We start from the raw sequence: 7500 nt of genomic DNA on the forward strand, positions 1-7500 counted from the left end.
CAAACCCGTCCAGATCTTTGCAGGTAGGAAAAAGGGCAAGTTCTACCCACAACAGGGAATTTTGAAATTCTCCAGCTGGCAATATTTCCCGCTATCATCTTTTGTTTTTTTTAAGTATTTTTTTTAAAGACTAATGTGGGTATTTTAAAGCAACCGTTTTAAAAAGTACCCTTTTCCCCTTATTCATGCAACCTCAAAAAAAATTTTTCTTTACCTCCATTACTATTATTTTTAAAAATGCCCTTTACCCTTTATTAATTTCCTTCAGTCGCTCTTTTCCCTTTAGATGCAGCCCGTATTCCTCCTCCCTTCCAGGAGATTCCCGCCCACTTTAACTGCGCAACACACATGTATATGATAGCGACATTTCCCCTGAGGGGCCCCAATGCATAGCTGAGCCCCCCCCCGTCACGTTATATTCTGAATTAAATATAAGATAATAATTTGACTGAATTTAAAGTTTGCCCCAAAAAGCAAATTTATCAAGGGGAAATGAAAGGAAAACAGAAAAAAAAATATTTTTCCCTTTGGGATATTTGTTTTGTACAAACCCGATCACCTATAAGTTTTGAAAATCAAACTTGCCCGTGTACATGAAAAAACAAAGTTTGGACAGTGTGTGGGGTTTCTCTTCATTTAAACCCTTTTTTCCTTAATCCTTTCTTTTTTCTATATAGAAAATATTCTAGTGGTGATCTAATGATTATAAAATATAAAATAGATATAATATAATATGAAATAGAAAAATATAATGAGAACAAACATATAAAAATTTTATAGATATATAATGATTATATTTTAGAATAGATTAATATAAAAGATAATATAGAGTTATATATTTATTAAAATTAACCCAAAAGATTTGTATATAAATAATAGATAAAATATATAATATATATTAAAATATATATTAAAAATATACAGACATTTCCCCAAAGAATCATATTATATATTATATTAAAATATATAACTATATAATTTTTATAAATATATATATATGAATTTTGGGCACGCAGGGCAATATTCATGTGGGTGTGTGAATGTTTGACACACACATGCGATGGATATCTATATTTATTAAACTATCTATTTTATCTATAAAACATTTCAAACATTAAAAGTACACACATAAAAATGTATATGCAGGGATGGGATAAAAAATACATATATAAAATAAAAAATTATATAGATAGATATAATATAAAAAAATTAAAATAATACACACCCCGCCTTTATAATATATAATATATACTTTTAAAATATAATATATAATTTTAAAATATAATTTTATATATATATAAAATTATATATTTACGATAAAATAAAATAGATAGATAAAATATTGGTGTGTTTATTTAAAATATTTTTAAACATAATAAAAAATATATAATATATATAAATTTTAATTTTATATATATAATAAAAGGAAACTAGTAATAGAATATTTTACAAAGCGAATTCCCCCTTTCATCAAAAGAAAAGAAACACCCAAAATTAGAATGTACAAAAATAGAAGCCCCTGTGTTCCGTGAAAAGAGGGTTTGGGTTTTTCCTTTTTTAGAAAAATTTAAAAAATTAACCCTTTAAAACAAGGGGAAACCTAAAAGGTTTGTAACAAAACGTAACACGTCCCTTTTTTAAAGTTAAATAATTTCACCCCCCCATATGTATTTGGGGGAGGGAAATATTTTTATGACAAATTTTTTGCCTTAAAAATGGTGGGAAAAATTCTTTGCTATACAAAGGTACTTTTCATTTTAGTTTATATGAAAAGTCTAGCATACCATATTGCATAAAACCCCCGGCCAAATGAATGGTTAGGCATTATTCCTGACACGAAAGGGACGGGGGAAATACAATGGAATACGACGTTTTTCCCCCCTATGGAACAGCGAAGGGTAGTATCTTTAAAAATTTTGAAAAAAAAGGTTATAGCTTTTTTTATAAAATATGTTACCCCTGAAAGAAATTCTTTTTGACGGTTGTGTTGGGGACCCCACTAACCCCCACACTACAATTTCCCAGAGGGTTTTGCTTATTTCCATAGTCATATTTAAAATTGTATAATGTTTTTCCCATAAAAAAAATTATTTCCATTATTAAAGGAAGTCATTTGTTATAGTAGATTTAAAAAATACAGGGAAAACCCGAATTTTTTGGGAAAAGTCCATAGGGCGATATGTGTCTTTTTGTTTTTCTACAATACGGAAATCACCTTGGCCCCTATGAATGGATAAGCAAGAGGGAATTTTTTACATGAAAAACGCCTAAATGGTAACATTTAGCTTCCAAATTAAAAAAAGGGATTGATTAATTTCATTTTCCCTCGCTGTAAAACCCCCGGGATTAAATAATAGTAAATCAAAATACCTTGCGGGGGGTTTCAGTAAGGTAAATAATACAAATGTTAAATTTCCCGCCATCGTGTACACTAATTGGCCCGAAAAGGACACCCATTTTACCATATTTTTATTTAGGGTTTAATTTAAAAAAAAGGGAAAATAATGTTGATCAAAAACCCATACTTTTTAGCACAAAAAAAAAATGTTGGAGGTAAGTACTTGTTTCGATATAATGAAAAAAATAATTTGCTTCCCTTTTTGAAGAGAATTTTTTCGAGTGTAAGGGGGGAAAGGAAACTGAAGCCCCTTTTCCTCCGGGCCAAGACTTTTTTTTAAAAGTTTACACGGGAAAATTTATTAGATGGGTTTTTTCCCCCAAAATAGCGCATGAAAAAGTACCCAATTTTTTTCGATGACCCCAAAGCTTTTCAAAATATTAAAAAAGGAAATATAAAACATACAAAAATTTTATAGATATATATAGGGAATTTATAATATAATATATCTATAAAAATATATAATATTATTATATATAATGTAATATATATTTTATTAAAATAATATAATATATATATTTTTTTTTTTTTTTTTTTTTTTTTTTTTTTTTTTTTTTTTTTTGAGAATGGTAGCACTAAATTTGATGTTTAGGAAGAAAAATAGTAGTTATCAGTGATCATAAAATCCGTTTTTCCCGCATGAATGCGATATTTACCAAGAATTCGAGAATCAGTCTACATACAGTTTCAGGAGGGCACTTAGTACATGAAATCGATATTTCCCTGTTATATATTCATAAATTGTGTACCATTTGAAATTACATTTAGATTATACCGGAAATTAATAAAATTGCTATGGACCGGTATATTTTTGCAACAACAAAAGTTATTACCATGAGAATTTCTAATTTGATCTACACATTGAAGTAATACAAATCTTAGTATTAACACATCACCGTAGCCTGGTACTGATCCGATGTAAGAAATTGATACCTTTTTGCCACACTGGCTGGTAGTACACTATGTCATGTTAACATTTTAAATGAAGTCAACTGCATAATTTTCACGACAATCGTAATTATTTAGCACAGATTCGTATTTTCTTCAATGTTAAAATGAATGTTAAAATCATGCCAAAGATATTAAATTTACAAAAACTGCACTGTTTCGTTAGTGGTTACTTTACAGAAAGGATGGTGAAACTTTACATAAAAGTATATGGTAATATATTACATATAAGTAACTGCAAGCAGTACTTATCTGTTATGTGTATAACAGTAAACCTATCCAGCCATTAATAATAAAAGGAGTTATTTGTTCTTCCGAGAACAGCAGCAGTTAAATACGACCGTACTTTTTTGACACGAAATCGATACTTCCCTGTAACAGAAACAGAATTACTCACTACATCATGGTAACACATTTTAGTATTGCATATCATGTACAAGTAGCAGAATTTAATATTGCATATTGTAGAAGTAAAATTATTTACTATGTCAATTTTACATTTACAATGAATATTATGGTAAGTACTTCAAATTTTAATGTTTACGTATCCAAATAGATAGATATATATCGCGTACTGGTAATTAGTATTAATTTGCCTTAATATACCCTAGTTAATTCAGCTCGTTATTATACCCATTTGTCGCAAGAACGAGATGTATACAAAACAAAATGTAGTCACTACAATTTTCGTGTTTCTGCGACATCTTTTATATTATTGTACATAATTCTCGTACTAATGGTACTCATCTGGCAAAGGGAATTGACATTTGTCTTATGTTTTGAAGATCAAATAGAAATGTGTCGTAGTATTTAAGGGTGGAACCTTACTTTCTACTAGCCACATAAAATCAAATCTATCTCCCGAAATGAGCGTTATTCATAATCTAAGTATTAATTTTTGTTTCTTATACAGAAACGGAGCTGTTTATAAATGAAAGTGATATCAGATATATATGTATGATAATATAACTTTACACACACACACCTATGTATATATATTAATATGGGTGTCACAGCTGAACTATAGTTATTCAGTTTCAAACATATATGTCATAGCAACGGGGTATGTAATCTAGCAGTAAGCAACGGATACTCGTTGAATAGTGGTACTTACCTGTGAGAGAAAATGGTATTTATATTCTGGTAAATGTAAAGGGAACATTATGGTTTTCATATATGACAATATAATATTTATCTGGTCCAGGAATATGAAAAGTTTATAATGGGATAGTTCCATAAAACATTTAGCTTGCGAGTGTGAAGTATAAGGGATAGGTAGAATATAGTATAGCATATGTACGATTGCCTTTTAAGATATGTTACCTATGACAATGGAAAGCTATACTCAGTGTAGAAGTGATATGCCTAGCTTGTACCGAGAAGTTACCCAACGAACTTTTATATAGGAAAATAATATGACATGGATATGATTAATATTTAATTAACATTTTTCTACATAAATTGCCGGTATTTTTAAATCAAATATTACTTTGGCTTCTTATGTTAGAGGAACATCTGTTATAGCAGATAATGATAGTGCTAGATTACATAAATGTAGATAATACAATTTTTATGCATATAAATTCAAAATGTTTATATTTTTTCACATGAATGTGCGAGATTGATTATGTACTTAAATCCATAAATTAGTACATACTTGCTTCAGAAAACAGATAACTTCCTGTTACATGAAGATAACAATAGCTTGAATTGGAAAGAAATAGGTGCTTCAGCCATTACGTGTTACTTACCTTATTTATCATGTGTATACTGAGACACAAGAAAGGTTTGTAGACTGATGGACATATTTTGGCACAGAAAATTAGCATCCATTTGTGGTAAGCCAGCTGTTAATTGCCCAAGTGGCAATGGAACTGGGTATTTACATAATACAGTGAACTCACTGTAACAAGAGCACTTATCTGGGAAGGAGACGGAGTACTAAAATCAATGAACATAATTAATTTATTTAAAAGTTAATTGTTGAAGAATGGTACTTACCTGGCACAGGAACAGAGTAGTTTTGTAAATTAATATTTTCAATGCAATCGAAGCGGTAGCAAATTACTAAAGAATGGTATTTACTTGCCGGAGGGTACTTCTCTTTTAGTGAAAAAATAAATAAACAACCAAGGATATAGTAGTTATCGTGTGACGGAATAATATTCTATATAGCACTGATGCAGTCATAGATATTTTTGCAAAGTAAGGTCTGGTTATCGGATTAGGGAAACATTCACTGCAGGTAGGTTATTTGTAGAAAATGTTGAATATCAGTATTTGCGCACGCAGCACATAGTACTAGCATTATTTATCTTCTTGAGGTTGCATTTACACTGCACATCTCCAGCCGACTTCAGCCCTCGGTAGTTGAGGTGACACGGTTGATGAGCGTATTATGGCACTGAGACTGAAGCATGCTTTTGTCTTCATGTCTCTTATTGCTGTATACGCCCCTACCAATGTATATAAAACTGATGTAAAAGAGGCGTTCTACGCCAAACACGCATCTGTGGCAGACAATTGTCCCCGGCGAGATATTCGCATTGTTCTGGGTGACTTCAGTGCGGTATCCGGCTGTGACCGAGCTGGCTACGAGATGTCTGTCGGCCCCCATGGCTCGGGAGCTGATCCCAGCAGCGAGAACAGCTCCCTTCTCCGGGACTTTGCTAGGTCCCAGAAAATGAGGATCTCAGCGCTCCAACCCGCATAGCTGGACATGGCACAACAATACGGGTACAGTGGCCAAGGAGATCGACCACATTCTTGTTAGCACACGATGGAGGATCCTCCAGAACTGCAGGGTTTACTGGAGTGCCTAGTTCTGTGGCACCGACCATAGGCTGGTTGTGGCTACCCTGCAGGTCCACTTCAAAACTCCCCGTCCCTCCAGTGGCCACCCTAAAGTGTTTCACCTGGACAGACTAAGGGAGGAGGAGTGTGCCCGTGTGTTTACCATGGCAGTTTCTGACCGATTCACAGAACTCAACAACCTGATGGACCCAGTTGATCTGTGGGAGCTCTTCAAGCGCGTAACACTCGAAACAGCTCAGGAGTCCATTGGGGTACGCCCGAGGGCAAGGCAGAATTCCATCTCCCTGGAGACAATAGAGGCCACTGATGCGTGTCGCAAGGCTCAGCTAAATGGGAATCAAGTCTTGCATCATTCCATGGTGCGCAGGGCTCGGACACTGCTGAGAAGGGACAAGGAACAGTTGATCAAGAATCTTGCTGAGGAGGTTGAAGGCCATTTCTTGGTAAATGACTTTCGCCCTGTCTACCAAGCCCCGGGAAAACTGAACTCTAAGCCCTCCCCACAGATGACTGCAGTCCGATCAGCGGATGGACGGATCATCTCAGATCATGTTGGGGTTCGTGAACGTTGGACTGAGTATTTTGAACCGTTGTACCAGGTAGACCCTCCAACAGCTTGGATGCAAGCAATGTCTCACCCACCCATCAGAAGGAACCTCCTACCCTAACAGAGGTTAGGATGGCGATTTCCAAGCTGAAGAGTGGGAAAACTGCAGGCATATGTGATATCCCTGCTGAACTGCTAAAGGCTGGGGGTGAACCTATGGCTTGGGGCCTGCATACAGTCCTGACTGCCTTCTGGCAATCTGGTACCATTCCCCGACCTGTTGAGGGGCGTGATCATCCCTCTCTGGAAGGGGAAAGGGGATCGTTGGGATTGTAGCAACTACCGTGGTATTACACTGCTCAGCATACCAGGCAAGGTCCTCGCCCACATCCTTCTGAAACGGATTCGCAACCACCTATTGAGGCATCAGAGACTGGAGCAGTCTGGATTTACTCCTGGCAAGTCCACGATAGACCGTATACTAGCGCTTCGAGTAATTGTGGAATGCCATCATGAGTTTGGTCGTGGGTTGCTTGCAACCTACATCGACCTCAAGGTGTTTGACTCGGTGCATCGGGAATCGCTATGGGAGATCCTGAGACTCAGGGGAATTCCAACACAGATTATTGGCCTGATAGTAAGCCTTTATACCGGTACTGAAAGTGCTGTAAAGTGTGGTGGGGGTATGTCAAACTTCTTCCCTGTTAATTCAGAGGTGAGGCAAGGTTGTGTCCTTGCACCAACACTTTTCAACACAAGTATGGACTGGATAAAGGGCAGAGCTACTAGACAA

This window comes from Penaeus monodon, chromosome 41 (genome assembly GCF_015228065.2).
Source record: "Penaeus monodon isolate SGIC_2016 chromosome 41, NSTDA_Pmon_1, whole genome shotgun sequence".
Lineage (NCBI taxonomy): Eukaryota > Metazoa > Arthropoda > Malacostraca > Decapoda > Penaeidae > Penaeus > Penaeus monodon.